The sequence below is a fragment of the Bufo bufo genome, chromosome 4, assembly GCF_905171765.1.
Source record: "Bufo bufo chromosome 4, aBufBuf1.1, whole genome shotgun sequence".
NCBI classification, from domain to species: domain Eukaryota; kingdom Metazoa; phylum Chordata; class Amphibia; order Anura; family Bufonidae; genus Bufo; species Bufo bufo.
In genome coordinates, this window is record NC_053392.1 from 148,876,075 (window position 1) to 148,894,481 (window position 18,407).

Sequence of the window (18,407 nt, forward strand, 5' to 3'; positions counted from 1 at the left end):
TTTTCTCTAAATGTAATGTTCTACATGTCTTTGATAAAAGAAAATGCAATAAGTGTATATTTATTGGTTTGGGTAAAAGTTATAGCATTTACAAACTATGGTGCAGAAATGTGAATTTCCGCTTTTTGAAGCAGCTCCGACTTTCTGAGCACCTGTCATGTTTCCTGAGGTTCTACAATGGGCAGACAGTACAAACACCCCACAAATGACCCCATTTCGGAAAGTAGACACCCTAAGGTATTCGCTGATGGGCATAGTGAGTTCATGGAAGTTTTTATTTTTTGTCACAAGTTAGTGAAAAATTATAATTATTTTTTTCTTTTTTTCTTACAAAGTCTCATATTCCACTAACTTGTGACAAAAAATAAAAACTTCCATGAACTCACTATGCCCATCACGAAATACCTTGCGGTGTCTTCTTTCCAAAATGGGGTCACTTGTGGGGTGGTTATACTGCCCTGGCATTTTAGGGGACCTAATGCGTGCAAAGTAGTTTGAAATTTAAATGTGTAAAAAATTACCTGTGAAATCCTAAAGGTGCTCTTTGGAATATGGGCCCCTTTGCCCACCTAGGCTGCAAAAAAGTGTCACACATGTGGTATCGCCGTACTCAGGAGAAGTAGGGCAATGTGTTTTGGGGTGTCTTTTTACATATACCCATGCTGGGTGAGAGAAATATCTCTCTAAAAGACAACTTTTCCCATTTTTTTATACAAAGTTGTCATTTGACAGAGATATTTCTCTCACCCAGCATGGGCATGTGTAAAATGACACCTCAAAACACATTTCCCAACTTCTCCTGAGTACGGCAATACCAACCACATGTGTGACACTTTTTTGCAGCCTAGGTGGGCAAAGGGGCCCAAATTCTAAAGAGCACCTTTAGGATTTCACAGGACAAACTACTTCTCACGCATTAGGGCCCCTAAAATACCAGGGCAGTATAACTAACCCACAAGTGACCCCATTTTGGAAAGAAGACACCCCAAGGTATTCCGTGAGGGGCATGGCGAGTTCATAGAATTTTTACTTTTTTTTGGCACAAGTTAGCGGAAATTTTTTTATTTTTATTTTTTCTCACAAAGTCTCCCTTTCCGCTAACTTGTGACAAAAAAGTTCAATCTTTCATGGACTCAATATGCCCCTCAGCGAATACCTTGGGGTGTCTTCTTTCCGAAATGGGGTATTTATACTGCCCTGGCATTTTAGGGGCCCTAAAGCGTGAGAAGAAGTCTGGAATATAAATGTCAAAAAAAATTTACGCATTTGGATTCCGTGAGGGGTATGGTGAGTTCATGTGAGATTTTATATTTTGTCACAAGTTAGTGGAATATGAGACTTTGTAAGAAAAAACAAAAAAAACAAAAATCAATTTCCGCTAACTTGTGACAAAAAATAAAAAATCTTCTATGAACTCGCCATGCCCCTCAAAAGTGATCTTTTTATAGCGCCGCAGCGATTTTACGGTGTTTTTGCAGTGATCAGAAGAAAAAAAAATCACTGCGGTGGGGCGGACTGAACGCAAGTGTGCGCACAAGATCAGGCCTGATCGGGCGAACACTGCGTTTTTTGTAGAGCCTATAGAACATGTCCTATTCTTGTCCGCAATTGCGGACAAGAAAAGGCATTTTCTATATAGTTCTGGCAATGTGCGGATCCGCAAAATGCGGAAAGCACATTGCCGGTGTCTGTGTTTTGCGGATCCGTGGATCCGCAAAACACATACGGACATCTGAATGGAGCCTTACAGGGGGGTGATCAATGACAGGGGGGTGATTAGGGAGTCTATATGGGGTGATCACCCCCCTGTAAGGCTCCATTCAGACGTCCGTATGTGTTTTGCGGATCCGTGGGTCCGCGGATCCGCAAAACACATACTGACGTCTGAATGGAGCCTTACAGGGGGGTGATCAATGACAGGGGGGTGATCACCCCATATTAGACTCCCTGATCACCCCCCTGTCATTGATCACCCCCCTGTAAGGCTCCATTCAGACGTCCGTATGTGTTTTGTGGATCCACGGCTCCGTGGATCCACGGACCCGCAAAACACATACGGACGTCTGAATGGAGCCTTACAGGGGGGTGATCAATGACAGGGGGGTGATCAGGGAGTCTAATATGGGGTGATCACCCCCTGTCATTGATCACCCCCCTGTAAGGCTCCATTCAGACGTCCGTATGTGTTTTGCGGATCCGGGGGCGGAGCTCTGGCGCAGCACGGCGGTGCACGGCGAAAGGCCGCCGGACTAAAATTACTGCATGTCAGGTTTTTTTAGTCCGGCGGCTTTCGCTTTGCACCGCCGTGCTGCACCGGAGTTCCGCCACCATCCCCATTATAGTCAATGGGGACGGAGCGGCGGTCCGGCGGCACGGCGAAATAGCCGCAGGACGGATCCGACATGGTGAACAGCCTGTCTGATCCGTCCTGCCGCAAGTGTGAAAGTAGCCTTACAGAGCTGCCTGTGTCCTCTGGTGGTCGATCCAAACAAAAAGGAGGACCAGAGGACCAGGTAGCAGGTATATTAGACGCTGTTATCAAAACAGGGTCTAATATACCTTTAAGGGGTTAAAAAAAATCGCATCTACAGCCTGCCAGCGAACGATCGCCGCTGGCTGGCTGGAGATCCACTCGTTTACCTTCGGTTCCTGTGAACGCGCGCTCCTGTGTGCGCGCGTTCACAGTAAATCTCGCCTCTCGCGAGATACTGTGATAATGTGGACAGAAAACCTGCAGCTGCTGCTAGGTGTGAACATGTCATAAGGTAGTGCTGCAGCCAAGGTCAACAGAGCTTTAACCCTTAGGATACCTGAGGTTTTTTTTTTCGTTTTTATTTTCCTTCCCTTTCTTCCTTGAGCCATAACTTTTTTATTTTTCAGTTCACATATTTGTATGAGGGCTTATTCTTTGCGAGACAAGTTGTACTCTCTAATGCCACCATTTATTATGGCATACAATGTAGTGGGAATCGGTAAAAAAATTCCAAATGGGGTGGAATTGAAAAAACCCCCACAATTTTACGAGTTTTGTTCCCACGGCATTCCCTTTGCGGCAAAACTGACCCATGCCCTTCATGGGGTACGATTACAATGACACCCCATATGTATAGGTTTTTCATGTCTAAATAGTGTAAAAAAAAAATTTAACTAAAAATTTCTTTTTGTTTTTATATCACCATATTCTGACCCCGATAACTTGTTATAGTTATAGCTACTGAGCTGTGTGGGGGCTAATTTTTTGCTGGGAAATCTGTAGTTTTTATTGATACCATTTTGGAGTGTGTGTGACTTTTTTTTAATCACATGTTATTACATTTTTTGGGGTAAGAGAAGCAATAAAAAAATGTCAAATTGGCCATTTTCACAATTTTTCCATTACGCCATTTGCCATATTGGAAAAATATTTTTATATTTAATAATATGGGTGTTTTCGGTCGCGGTGATATTTTTTCTTCTTTATGTGTTTATTTATTATATGGAAAAGGGGGTGATTTTAACTTTTATATTTTTTTATTTTTTATATATTTTTTAACAGTTTATTTTAGCTTTTTGTAATGATTTTGAAGGTCGTATTTGAACATAGAAAATCTTTTTTTTTATTTTTATTTTAAACAATCATGGATTTTTAAAATCCAGTTATTGCTCAGGATTGCTCATTTCTTATGTTGGCAGCTTCAATTCCCTTTAATTGCAGCTTCAATACACTGGACCTCTTCAGCGAGGCTAAGTGTATTGAAATCAATTACCGGCATCCTCATTGGCCACAGAGGATGCCGGTAAGATGCTTGTGCTTCCTGTTTTTTCACCCTTTAGATGCCATGATCTCACTTGATCACAGCCTCTAAAGTCTTTAATTACCGAGATCGGCATTATTGGTAACTAGCCGCGGGTCTCTGCTGTTTGAAACAGTAGAGACCCGCAGGCCATGACACCTGCTACATGTACGGCGCTGGTAGCGAAAGGGTTACAGAGGTTCTCTGGGAATTTGATATTGATGGCCTGCCCTCAGGATAAGTCATCAATATCAGAGTGGCGGGGGTCTGCCTTCTCCCCCCTCCCAATCAGCTTTTGGAAGAGGCTGTGAACCAGTGTTTTCTTAAAGGGGTTGTCTATTTTCTGGTTATTGCTGACCAATGCGTTTGTAAGATGACTATATGGCACTTACTAATATAGCCTTTGTTGAATGTTTACTAAAACATATTCGAGTTATAGTTGTATAATAGAAATGGACATAAAGTCCAGACTTTTAGCTTTCATTTGAGGGTATCCACATTAAAATTGGATGAAGGGTTTAGGAGTTTCAGCTCCTTTACATGTGGCACCCTTTTTTTTAAAGGGACCAAAAGTAATTGGCAATTGACTCAAAGGCTGTTTCATGGGCAGGTGTGGGCAATTCCTTCATTATTTCATTCCCAATTAAGCACATAAAAGGCCTGGAGTTGATTTGATGTATGGTGCTTGCATTTTGAAGATTTTGCTAAGAAGTAAATGTGCGATCAAAGGTGCTCTCCATGCAGGTGAAACAAGCCATCCTTCATCTGCGAAAACAGAAAAAACCCATCCGAGAAATTGCTACACTATTAGGAATGGCAAAATCTACTGTTTGGTACATCCTGAGAAAGAAAGCACTGGTGACCTCAACAATGCAAAAAGACCTGGAAGCCCACGGAATACAACAGTGGTGGATGATCGCAGAATAATTACCATGGTGAAGAGAAACCCCTTCACAACAGCCAACCAAGTGAACAAAAATCTCCAGGATATAGGCGTATCAATATCCAAATCTACCTGTCACAGCCAGACAGCTGAGAAGCGCTCACAGGAGCTTCTCAGATCCTCCTCCTTGAATTTCTTTGTTTTGGTTTAGTTTCTCATCTCGTTAGTCTATCTCAGCTGTCATGCAGTCAGACTGATCGCTACCCTTTAAGTTCCTCCCCATAATGCAGTAGTGTGCGGCTGATACAACTTCCTGGAGTGTGTGTGCATGCTGTTCCCAGTTCCCAGTTCCTAGTCGTCAGTCGTCAGTCGTCTGCAGATAAGTGCTGTTTATGTATTTATGTTTTTGTCTTTTCTGGATCCAGGTGACCCTGACTCCCTCCGTGTCAGTGTAGGGAGCCGGTGGTCGTGTCCCTTCACTATTGTAGGGTCTTCAGGTAATAGATAGCCGAGGAACGTGGATATGTGGCCATCCACCTTTGGGGTGTTCACTTAGGCTGGGCAGTGAGGGAGAGCGGCAGCTCTATTGCAGGGGTCTCCCTTTGTTCCTTAGTTGTGGATCCAGAGAGACATTGTTTATATGGTATTGTCTTGTTTCCTGTACACCATCCGTGACATTATCAGCCGCCAAAACCGTCTCAAGCATGGATCCGGTTTCACTTTTGGCTGAACGCCTCCAGGGTCTTTCATTGGAGGTAGCTGATCTCCGTAGGATTTTTTCTCAGTTTCAAGTGACCGGTTCAGCTTGCGTTCATGGAGTTTGTGCTGAGCCCAAGATCTCGCTCCCGGATACGTTCTCTGGGGGTAGTGAGAATTTTGTGCGTTTTAAAGAGGCTTGCAAACTCCATTTTCGCCTTCTTCCCCATTCTTCTGGTGATGAAGAACGGAGGGTGGGGATCATTGTATCGCTGCTCAGGGGTAACGCTCAGTCTTGGGCCTTTTCGCTACCGGAGGGGGCACGGCCCCTCCGCTCAGTGGATGAATTCTTTTTAGCCCTGGGTCAGATATATGATGATCCGGATCGTATTGCTCTGGCTGAGTCTAGACTACGTCTGTTATGCCAGGGTAAACAATCCGCAGAGATATACTGCTCCGAATTTCGGAGATGGGCAGCTGATACTGGTTGGAATGATGCTGCACTCCGAAGTCAATTTTGCCATGGTCTTTCAGAGGGATTGAAAGATGCATTTTTCTTTCATGAGAGGCCTATCTCCTTGGACTCTGCTATGTCTCAGGCCGTTCGTATTGACAGGCGTCTTAGAGAGAGACGAGAGATCTCTCCTTCCTGTCCTACTCAGTCTCCGAACAGTGCAGCGGTCTCATTCTGTGCGCAGGAGTCTCAGTCGCTGTCAGCCCCTTCTGAGCAGGAGCCCATGCAGCTGGGGTTTATAGCCTCTGACAATAGAAGATTCAGCCCGCATGGGAGGGTTTGTTTTTGTTGTGGAGGTATAAATCATTTGGCAAATGTTTGTCCCTCAAGGAGATTCAGGCAGTTTTCTGGGAGTAATAAAGAGACAAAAAGGAAAAAATCTTTTAAAAATGTTCCGTCTGTTACTATTGGCAGGGTTGAGGCGGAAATTGAAGGTTTTCCGTTTGCTTGTAGTTCCCGTTTTGTCCTGCCTGCTAGGGTGGCGCTAGAGAGCAAGAGCATTTTTTGTGAGATTTTTGTGGATAGTGGAGCAGCTGTCAACCTCATTGATAATCAATTTGCAATAACTCATGGTTTCCAGGTATGCACTTTGGGAAGGGATATTCCTGTTTTTGCTATTGATTTAGCTCCACTTTCTCAGAAATCATTAAAAGGCATAGTTCACAATATCCGTTTAATTGTGAGTGATGCTCATGTTGAGGATGTGTCATGTTTCGTCCTTTGCGGTTTGCCTACTCCTCTAGTGTTGGGGCTACCCTGGCTCACTAAACATAACCCCACCATTGATTGGCAAGCGAGGCAAATAAATGGTTGGAGTAACTTTTGCAGAGAGAATTGCCTCATAACATCTGTTTCTGAGGTTTCTACTAAGACTGTACCACCTTTCCTCTCTGAATTTTTGGATGTCTTCTCTGAGAGTGGAGTTCAGGGTTTGCCTCCGCACAGGGAGTATGATTGCCCTATTAATCTCATCCCAGGCGCCAAGCTGCCTAAATCTCGTTTATACAATCTCTCCCAACCTGAGAGGGTCGCTATGCGGGCTTATATCTCTGAGAGTTTGAGAAAAGGACACATACGACCCTCGAAGTCACCTGTTGCCGCTGTTTTTTTCTTTGTTAAGAAAAAAGATGGTTCTTTAAGACCTTGTCTGGATTTCAGGGAGCTGAACAGTATCACTATTCGTGATCCTTATCCGCTTCCTCTGATCCCGGACCTGTTTAACCAGGTTGTTGGGGCTAAAGTCTTTTCCAAATTAGACCTAAGAGGGGCATACAACCTGGTTAAGGTCAGAGAAGGAGACGAATGGAAGACGGCTTTCAATACCCCTGAGGGCCATTTTGAGAATTTGGTTATGCCTTTTGGTTTGATGATTGCCCCAGCCGTTTTTCAGCATTTCGTCAACAGCATGTTTTATCCTTTAATGGGAAAATTTGTATTAGTGTATTTGGATGACATTTTGATTTTTTCTCCTGATTTCAAGACTCATAAGGAACACTTACGTCAGGTCTTGCTCATTTTGCGGGAGAATAAATTATATGCGAAACTGGAAAAATGTGTGTTTGCGGTTCCAGAAATCCAATTTCTGGGGTTTCTTGTCTCCGCTTCTGGTTTTCGCATGGACCCCGAGAAGGTCCGCGCTGTGCTTGAGTGGGAGCTTCCTGAGAACCAGAAGGCGCTGATGCGTTTTTTGGGCTTTGCCAATTATTACAGGAAATTTATTTTGAATTATTCCTCTGTTGTTAAACCACTCACTGATATGACCAGAAAGGGGGTAGATTTTTCTTCCTGGTCGGTAGAGGCGCGTAAGGCCTTTTCTAATATCAAGGAGAGTTTTGCTTCCGCTCCCATCCTAGTACAACCTGATATTTCATTACCCTTCATAGTTGAGGTTGATGCTTCTGAGGTAGGGGTGGGTGCGGTCTTGTCTCAGGGTTCCTCTCCTGCCAAATGGCAACCGTGTGCCTTTTTCTCAAAGAAACTCTCCTCCGCAGAGAGAAATTATGATGTGGGAGATAGGGAATTGTTGGCCATCAAGTTGGCTTTTGAGGAATGGCGCCATTGGCTAGAGGGAGCCAGACACCCTATTACCGTGTTTACTGACCATAAAAATCTGGCCTATTTGGAGTCAGCCAAGCGTCTGAACCCGAGACAGGCCAGATGGTCTTTGTTCTTTTCAAGGTTTAATTTTGTTGTTACGTTCCGCCCTGGGGTTAAGAATGTGAAGGCAGATGCCCTGTCACGTTGTTTTCCAGGAGGTGGGAATTTTGAAGACCCGGGTCCCATTTTGGCTGAAGGTGTGGTGGTCTCTGCTCTTTTTCCTGAATTGGAGGCAGAGGTGCAGGCAGCCCAGTCAGAAGCTCCTGTTCTTTGTCCTCCTGGGAGGTTGTTTGTGCCTCTCGCTTTGAGACACAAGATTTTTAAAGAACACCACGACACGGTCCTTGCTGGGCACCCGGGGGCAAGAGCCACACTGGATCTCATCGCTCGGAGATTCTGGTGGCCTGCGCTTCGTAAGTCGGTTGAGGGTTTTGTGGCAGCTTGCGAGACTTGCGCTCGTGCCAAGGTCCCTCATTCACGGCCATCAGGTCCTCTCCTTCCTTTGCCCATTCCTTCCCGTCCTTGGACACATCTGTCCATGGACTTCATAACGGACTTGCCTCGTTCCTCGGGGAAGTCTGTGATTCTGGTGGTGGTGGACCGTTTTAGCAAAATGGTGCATTTTATCCCTTTCCCTGGTTTGCCCAATGCTAAGACGCTGGCGCAGGCATTTATTGACCACATTGTCAAATTGCATGGGATTCCTTCAGACATAGTCTCTGATAGGGGCACGCAGTTTGTTTCCAGATTCTGGAAGGCTTTCTGTTCTCGCTTGGGGGTTCGGTTGTCATTCTCTTCTGCTTTCCATCCGCAGTCGAATGGCCAGACAGAGCGCGTCAATCAGAATCTGGAGACATATCTGCGCTGTTTTGTGGCAGAGAATCAGGAGGATTGGTGTTCTTTTTTGTCCCTTGCTGAGTTTGCTTTAAATAACCGTCGTCAGGAGTCCTCTGATAAGTCACCATTTTTTGGTGCATATGGGTTCCATCCGCAGTTTGGGACTTTCTCGGGAGAGGGCTTTTCTGGTTTGCCTGATGAGGACAGATTCTCCTCGTCTTTGTCATCTATTTGGCAAAAGATTCAGGATAATCTAAAGAGCATGAGTGAGAGATATAAGCATGTGGCGGATAAGAGACGTGTGCCTGGTCCGGACCTGAATGTTGGTGATCTGGTGTGGTTGTCTACCAAGAATATCAAATTGAAGGTTCCCTCCTGGAAGTTGGGTCCTAGGTTTATTGGGCCTTACAAGATCCTGTCTGTCATCAATCCTGTTGCCTACCGTCTTGATCTTCCTCAGACTTGGAAGATCCATAATGTTTTTCATAAGTCCTTATTGAAACCTTATGTTCAACCTATTGTACCCTCGCCTTTGCCTCCTCCTCCGATTATGGTTGATGGAAATCTTGAATTTCAGGTCTCTAGGATTGTGGATTCTCGTCTTGTCCGCGGTTCCCTCCAGTACCTCGTTCATTGGGAGGGTTATGGTCCTGAGGAGAGGATGTGGGTCCCAGTGACGGACATTAAGGCCTCTCGTCTCATCAGGGCTTTCCATAGGTCCCATCCTGAGAAGGTGGGCCCTGAGTGTCCGGAGTCCACTCCTAGAGGGAGGGGTACTGTCACAGCCAGACAGCTGAGAAGCGCTCACAGGAGCTTCTCAGATCCTCCTCCTTGAATTTCTTTGTTTTGGTTTAGTTTCTCATCTCGTTAGTCTATCTCAGCTGTCATGCAGTCAGACTGATCGCTACCCTTTAAGTTCCTCCCCATAATGCAGTAGTGTGCGGCTGATACAACTTCCTGGAGTGTGTGTGCATGCTGTTCCCAGTTCCCAGTCGTCAGTCGTCTGCAGATAAGTGCTGTTTATGTATTTATGTTTTTGTCTTTTCTGGATCCAGGTGACCCTGACTCCCTCCGTGTCAGTGTAGGGAGCCGGTGGTCGTGTCCCTTCACTATTGTAGGGTCTTCAGGTAATAGATAGCCGAGGAACGTGGATATGCGGCCATCCACCTTTGGGGTGTTTGCATAGGCTGAGCAGTGAGGGAGAGCGGCAGCTCTATTGCAGGGGTCTCCCTTTGTTCCTTAGTTGTGGATCCAGAGAGACATTGTTTATATGGTATTGTCTTGTTTCCTGTACACCATCCGTGACACTACCATAAAGAGAAGACTGCATGAAAGCAACTACAGAGGGTTCACTGCACGGTGCAAGCCACTCATAAGCCTCAAGAATAAGAAGGCTAGATTGGACTTTGCTAAAAAAAAATATATAAAAAAACCGGCACACTTCTGGAAGAACATTCTTTGGACAGATGAAACCAAGATCAACCTCTACCAGCTCATGATCCAAAGCATACCACATCATCTATAAAACACGACGGAGGCAGTGTGATGGCTTGGGCATGCATGGCTGCCAGTGGCACTGGGTCCCTAGTGTTTATTGATGATGTGACACAGGACAGAAGCAGTCACCTGATCTGAACCCAGGGATCTCAAGTCTCCCGGAGGTTCAGGGAGTCTCCCGCTATTAGATAGCGGCTCCCTGACGCCCGCATGTGAGACAATATGTCCCGGAAAGGTTTACTGATAGCAGTGCAGAGAGATAAGAGAAGTGACAGGACACAGAGTTTACATTACAGGTTGAATTAACCCTTTAGGGTCAAATTGGCTTCTCAAGGAGATATATATGTTAAAGGCATCCTTCTTCAGTCTCATTCAGTAGCTATAGAACTATTGAGAGAGATGTATTTTTTTTAAATACATTTACACATTTAACCCTCCATTTTAATTATATTATTTACCCCAGTGTTAAATTCCCCCCCCCCCCCCCCCCGGATGCTTGTTTTTTTCCTACAGAGGGGTAGATAATTACACACAGGGTTTTAAAGAATAAACTTCCTGACTCAGACCAAGAGCCGACTCAGCGAGTCAGCAAGTGAATGGAAGCATCCGCGCATGCGCATTGCGCAACCTAAGCTTCGGGTTCACTTGCTTCTTGTCAGCTCAGCGAATGAACCGAAGATTTGATTCATGAATCGGTTCATTTGAATGAACTGATTCAAATGAACCGATTCATATGAAAGATCCGAACTTCCCATCTCTAGTTTACTCGCAGTAAATCTTTCCGACAACCTGTAGCAGTGTCCTCTTATCGGCGCGTGCGCACAGTACAAGAAGAAGCCGATGCCAGCAGTCCGCAACGCCGCATCAGGCTGAGCCTGTGCGCACGCGCGGGATCTCAAAGCGGGAGGAGGGGGAGGGAGGGAGAGGCGGCACTGAGGAGTAGAAGGCGGCGCTGGGCACGAACGGCGATGCGTGCGGCCGGGCACCATGCATCCACAGACCTCCCCTGCTTGGGCACCTTAATTCAATGATTGACAGGTTAGTAAAACCTGTTTTTCCGCAGAATAAAGCCACAAATAGCTTTTATAAGGCCACCTTAGAAATCAGAATGCTACCTGGACATGAGCATATGTTTAGCTCACTCCACACCATACAGCAAAGTGTGCAGATACTGCATATGTTTGGAAAATGTAATAAAAAGTACTTTGTAAAAAAAAAATGAAAACCTCCCTGAAATGAGAAGTGCACCTCCCTGAAATGAGTTTTTGCAGGTTGGGATGTCTGTGAACCCAATAGAGCATTTCACTTGTTAAAGACTAAACTTCAGACAGAAAGGCCCACAAACAAACAGCAACTGAAAATCACTGCAGTAAAGGTCTGGCAGAGCATTAAATAGGAGGAAACACAGCGTCTGGTGATGTCCATGAGTTCAAGACTTCAGGCAGTCATTACCAACAAAGGGTTTTCAACCAAGTATTAGAAATTAACAGTTTATTTACCATGATTTAATTTGTCCAATTACCTGAAATGAAGGGATTGAGTTTTAAAAAAACTTTAGTTCCTCACATTTTTATGCAATCATTTTGTTCAACCAACTGAATTAAAGCTGAAAGTCTGAACTTCAACTGCATCTGAATTGTTTTGTTCAAAATCCATTGTGGTAATGTACAGGAGAAAAATTTGAAAAATGTCTCTGTCCAAATATATATGGACCTAACTGTATGTCCCTTGTTCACAGAGTCTTTTGTGCTGTCCATAAGATGGCCGCTGATGGAGGGTCATGTGACCAGGCAAATCACCTCCATTCAAATTCACTGCACCTGCACTAAATTCCCAACAGTGCAAGTGCAGATTCCTGTTCCTTTCCCAATTATTTTACATCTCAATGTTTAATAGACCAGTGCAAACCAACACTGATCAATGGGGGAGATTTATCAAAACTGGTGTAAGTTAGAATTGGCTTAGTTGCCCATAGCAACCAATCAGCCTCCACCTTTTATTTTTCAGAACTCCTATGGAAAATGAAAGGTGGAATCTGATTGGTTGCTATGGGCAACTAAGCCAGTTCTACTTTACACTGGTTTTAATAAATCTCCGCCAATGTGTTATGTGTGTTATGGTCAGTTGGCGCTCATTTTGCCAATCAGGCGGTCAATATGGGGCTTAGGCTGTCTAAGAATATCATTTTTTGGCGGTCTTTTTCATACCTTTTAAGCCGGCTTTACTGCCGGAAAATTTATGATGGGGCATATTTGACATCTTTGATTGGCCTTGTGCCCCTGGCTGGTGTAGTTTTTCATCAGCTTTTCCAAATTTTTCCTGGCATAAAATAAGTACATTTGCCGGGGCCCCACATGCCCCCTGCCACTCCGGTGGCACTCCTATGTGTCGAACGCGGCTTTTAAAAGTCACAAAACAGGGGTAGTGCATAAAACTGTTCATAAATGACCCCATTGTGTGATAGCCTTATTTTCCACAACATGGTAGTATATCGACGTAGTATAGCAGTAAAGGAAAAATTAACCGTACAGTAAAGGCTCTCATAAACTATCCATTGAATCCATCTTGCATAACTATATTGGAGTGCCTATCTAATCCACTCTAGTAACAGGTAGGGTTCCAAAACTATCATACACCACCTACAAAACCTATGAGCCACAAAATACCAAAGTAATAAAAAATCAGAAAATCACATATTAAAAATGTCAATCAATAAAAAAGGAAGAGTGAACAATGCCTTTGTTTGCTGCACACTTCCTTTTTTACTATTGACTTTTTTAATATGTGATTTATCTAATAAAGGTTTTCAGATTTTTTGTATTACTTTGGTACGTTGTGGCTCATAGGTTTTGTAGGTCGTGTATAGCAGTATAAGGGCTCATGCACACAACTGTTGGTGCTTTTGCGGTTTTAAAATCGCGCAAAACACGGATACTGGTCATGTGCGGTCAACATTTTGTGGAACGTCCTGCCCTCTGTGGAACTTATGCAAGGATGGATAAAAAAGATTCATGAGAGCAGCTTCCAGGCTTAGACCGACTCTAAAATCTCGTGTCCCCTCCTGGGATCTTAATATTGTTCTTACTGGCCTAACACTATCTCCCTTTGAGCCACTAGATGATTGTTCTATCAAACTAATATCTTTTAAGATAGCATTCTTAATCACGATTACGTCAGCCTGAAGACTGGGTGAGATACAGACCTTTTCCATTAGAAAACCTTACCTGAGAGTTATGGAGAATAGAATAGTACTCAGATTAGATCCAGGGTTCCTCCCAAAGGTAGTGTCAAATTTCCATTGTGACCAGGAGATCATTTTACCATCTTTTTGTAATAACCCTTCACACAGCAAAGAATCCATTTTTCATACCCTGGACATCAGACGTACAGTTTTGAATTATATTGAGGCTACCAAAGGTTTCAGAAAGTCTGATAGCCTTCTAGTTCAATTCTCAGGGAGAAACAAGGGTAAAAAAAAATTGAATTCTTCCTTAGCCAGGTGGATTAGGAACACTATTTCCCTTTGCTATGAGATTCAGGACCTCCCCTGTCCTGACAACTTAAAAGCTCATTCAACCAGGGCCATGTCCTCTTCTCAGGCTGAGAAAGCGGGAGCATCCTTAGAAGACATTTGCAGGGCTGCTACATGGTCTAGTGTACATACATTTATGAAGTACTATAGACTAGATTTTTCCAAAACTCCAGACTTGTCATTTGGATGTAAAGTCCTTCAGGCAGTCGCCCCCCCCCCCCCCCCCCTTCCCCTTGATATAATAATTTTGTATATCTCCTTGTATGCCGTCATGGAAATCTGGAATTAGTCTTAGCGGCAATTCAGTTTCCATGAGATCACCACAATGGCACATTATTCCCTCCCGGTTTTGTTTTAGTTTTTTTCGGGAGAACTTTCTGGTGGGTATGATGTAATACCTTCTATAGGTTATATTATCCCTTGTCTCATTATGTGTTAACCACCACCTTTTGCTCTTAGTAATTTTGGAAACACTGGTGTTGGTGGTGGGAGGGGGCGATTTAAACCTTCCTCTGTTCCTGCCCCTACAGAGGTCAGGGGTCAATCTCCTTGTGTGCCGTCGTGGTGATCTCATGGAAACTGAATTACCAGTAAGACTAATTCCGGATTTTTAGCGCAACCTGCACTAAATAGCTTGCAATTGTTTGGCCGCTGCAGACAGCGACATTATCTGCGCTATATCTCCTGTGTAATGTGTGCGCAGCCTAAAAATATCTGTGACATCCAGTGTACTTTTTCCGCTATATCTCCCGTATAACGGTTGCGTATCCGAAATATCAGTGACATTCAGTCTAATTTTTTTGCTTCTGGTGGCAGCGACATTACCTGCGCTATATCGCCAATATAACGTTAGCGCATCCGAAATATCAGAGACATTCAGTGTAATTCTTTTCACCACTGGTGACAACGACATTATCTGCGCTATATCTCCTATGTAACAACGTGTGCACAGCCTAAAAAATCTATGACATCCAGTGTACTTTTTCTGTAGACAGTGTCCGCTGCGGACAGTTACATTACCTGCACTACATCTCCTGTATAACGTTTGCCCGTCCTAAGTATCAGTGACATTAATTCAGTGTAATTTTTTATAAGCCGGTGGTGACAGCGACATTACTTGCGCTATAACTCCTGTTTAACGTGTGCGCATCCTAAAAATATCTGTGACATTCTGTGTACTTTATTTGCACATACAAAACCTGCGCTACTGTACGTGTGACATACTTGCAAGCATATATACCATTTAATATGCCAAGGCGAGCAGTAAGGGACGGGGAAGTGGCCGTGCTGCTGACTGTACATGCAGAGGCCGTGGCCCTGGGCGCGGTGAAACTGCCTGCTGCCAGAGCAGAAAAAACAGTCATCCACGATACCTAGCTTCATGTCCCAGTTTGTAGGGCGGCGCAGGACACCACTCTCGAAGTCAGACCAGTGCGACCAGGTGGTCAGTTGGATTGCAGCAGATAATGCTTCCAGTTGGTTAAAGGGGTTGTCCAGGTTCAGAGCTGAACCCGGACATACCTCCATTTTCACCCAGGCAGCCCCCCTGACTTGAGCATCGGAGCAGTTCATGCTCCGATGCTCTCCTTTGCCCTGCGCTAAATTGCGCTGGGCAAAGGCATATTCAGGAGTTCCTGTGACGAACCGGGCTCTCCATGGGGCTGCCAGGAAGTCTGGTGACATCACTGATACTAATGGGCGGGCTTTAGCGCTGCCTAGCCATTAAAACGGCTAGGGCAGCGCTAAAGCACGCCCATCAGAGCCGGTGACGTCACCGAACACACTGCCGGGCCAAAAGAGAGCATCAGAGCATGAGATGCTCCGATGCTAACATCAGGGGGGCTGCCTGGGTGAAAAAATGGGTATGTCCGGGCTCAGCTCTGAACCCAGACAACCCCGTTAAGCACCACTTTGTCTTCCACAAAGTCCAATCTCAGTAGCCAAGAGTCTGGTCAGCAGAATCCTCACCCCGATCCTCCTTCCTCCCACCATGGACAGTCTTGGAAAACAAGTGATCCCACACTCGGATATTCCGAGGAGCTCTTTTCAGCGCCATTCCTTGATTTGGCCCCCTCGCCAAGGCCGCTTGAAGAGGGACATGAGGAGATTTTGTGCCCTGATTCCCAAACTCTTGAGCATCCACAGTCACAAGAAGATGACGGTGGGAAACGGCAATTAGTGTTTCACGAGGTGGATGATGATGAGACACAGTTGCCAATAAGTCAACCGCAATTAGTGTCTCAAAAGGTTGAGGATGAGACACAGTTGTCAATAACTGAGATTGTTGTTAGGTCAACAAGTAAGGAGGATAACCAGAGTGAGGAAGTGGAAGAGGAGGTGGTGGACGATGAAGTCACTGACCCAACTTGGGAAGGTGGCAAGCCGAGCGAGGACAGCAGTACAGAGGGGGAGGGATCCGCAGCACTACAACAGGCTGGAAGAGGCAGTGGGGTAGCAAAAAGGAGAAGGCGGGCCACCCCAAACAGGCCCGTAACTGTTTCCCGGTGCACTTCCTTGCGGCAATCTCCCTTGCCAAGGGGTAGGTGTTCTGCAGTCTGGTGTTTTTTTGAGGAAATTGCGGACGATAAAAGAACGGTCATTTGCAACCTGTGCCGTACCAAAATGAGCAGGGGCGTGAGCACTAGCAACCTCACCACCACCAGCATGATCCGCCACATGGCATCAAAGCACCCTAATAGGTGGGCCGAACGCCTGGGTCCACATTCAGTGTCTGCGGGTCACACCACTGGCTCCTCTTCCTTTGTGTTACATGCTGGCCAATCCCCTGTCCAAGGTGCAGGCCCGGATGCACCTGGACCTTCGCAAGCACCATCAGCTAGCACATCCACTTCTGTGTTCCAGCGTAGCGTACAGATGTCTATAACTCAGGCCTTTGAACAAAAGCACAAATACCAACCCACAGGCCATAGCACTAAATGCGCACCTTTCCAAATTGCTGGCCCTGGAAATGTTGCCATTTAGGCTTGTGGACACTGAGGCTTTCCGCAGCCTGAACGGCGGTGGCTGTCACTCGTTACTCAGTCCCCAGCCGCCAATTTTTTTCACAGTGTGCAGTCCTAGCCTTACACCAGCATGTGTCCCGTAATATTACCCGTGCCCTGAACAACTAAGTTATATCAGCAGCAGGCCCTCGCCCCTAATGTTTTAGAAGTTCAGATCAGCAGCAGGCCCTTGCTCCAATAGTTTTTGAGGGTCACTAGCAGGCCATCAATCATAATTTTCAAGTGTGTGTATGATGCCCTTCTTTATGTGTAATAAAGGGTGTATTAGAGTGCCGGTTCCTTGTAATTTTTGGCAGCCCTTTCACTTAGTGCATAGGCTTTATGAGTGTAGGAGTCCCACTACCTGAACAATTGTACCACAATGTGAATGAGGCCCTCCATTATGTGATATAAAGGGTTGTATCAGAGTGCCTCTTCCTTGTAATTTTTGGCAGCATTTGCACTTTATATACAAGTAAATATACAGGAACGAATGTGTAACGAAACACCTAGCACCCCGACCGGGTACCTCCATTGATAGCTGCTCCTAGTGCTTCCAGAGGACTCCAAGCACTCCACTTGACACCGTCAGCACTGCAGACCCCACGAACCGCTGAAGCTTGGTGGAGGTCTCGCCGTCTCCTACCCACCCTGGACCTACGACCAGGCTCCAGTGGGTGAACCTCTCCTAAATGCAGAAACAGGAACCAGGAACAAGCTCTTACAAGAGCTTATACTCAGGGGAGTATTATGATATAGCAATCCCCAAGAGTGTAGTTATCCCATCCCCCAAACATGAGCCAAGACTTCATAAAGGGGCAAAGCAGGAACTCTTTAATGGGTTATTTTTCAGCCTTTTATGCAGGTCTCCTAGCAAGGGACACTCCCCCTGGGGCCCTTGTAAAAGACTGTGACAGTTTATATTTTAGCCAATAACATGCATTTACAGTATTGAAACCCTCCCAGCAATTGTACACAAAATCCCCTTCCCTCTGTCTGTAACGCAATCAACAAAATACAATGAGCATTGTCTGAGACGCAATTAACTAACACAATGGCATTGTCTGAGACGCAATCCACAAAATACAATTACCAAACGTAATGGGCTAATTTAGGCCTCTTTCACACTTGCGTTGTCCGGATCCGTCGTATACTCCATTTGCCGGAAGTGCCCGCCGGATCCGTAACACCGCAAGTGAACTGAAAGCATTTGAAGACGGATCCGTCTTCAAAATGCGTTCAGTGTTACTATGGCACCCAGGACGCTATTAAAGTCCTGGTTGCCATAGTAGTAGTGGGGAGCGGGGGAGCAGTATACTTACAGTCCGTGCGGCTCCCAGGGAGCTCCAGAATGACGTCAGAGCGCCCCATGCGCATGGATGACGTGATCCATGCGATCACGTCATCCATGCACGTGGGGCGCCCTGATGTCACTCTGAAGCGCCCCGGGAGCCGCACGGACGGTAAGTATACTGCTCCCCACTACACTTTACCATGGCAAACAGGACTTTAGTGTCCTGGCAGCCATGGTAACCATTCAGAAAAAGCTAAACGTCGGATCCGGTAATGCGCCGAA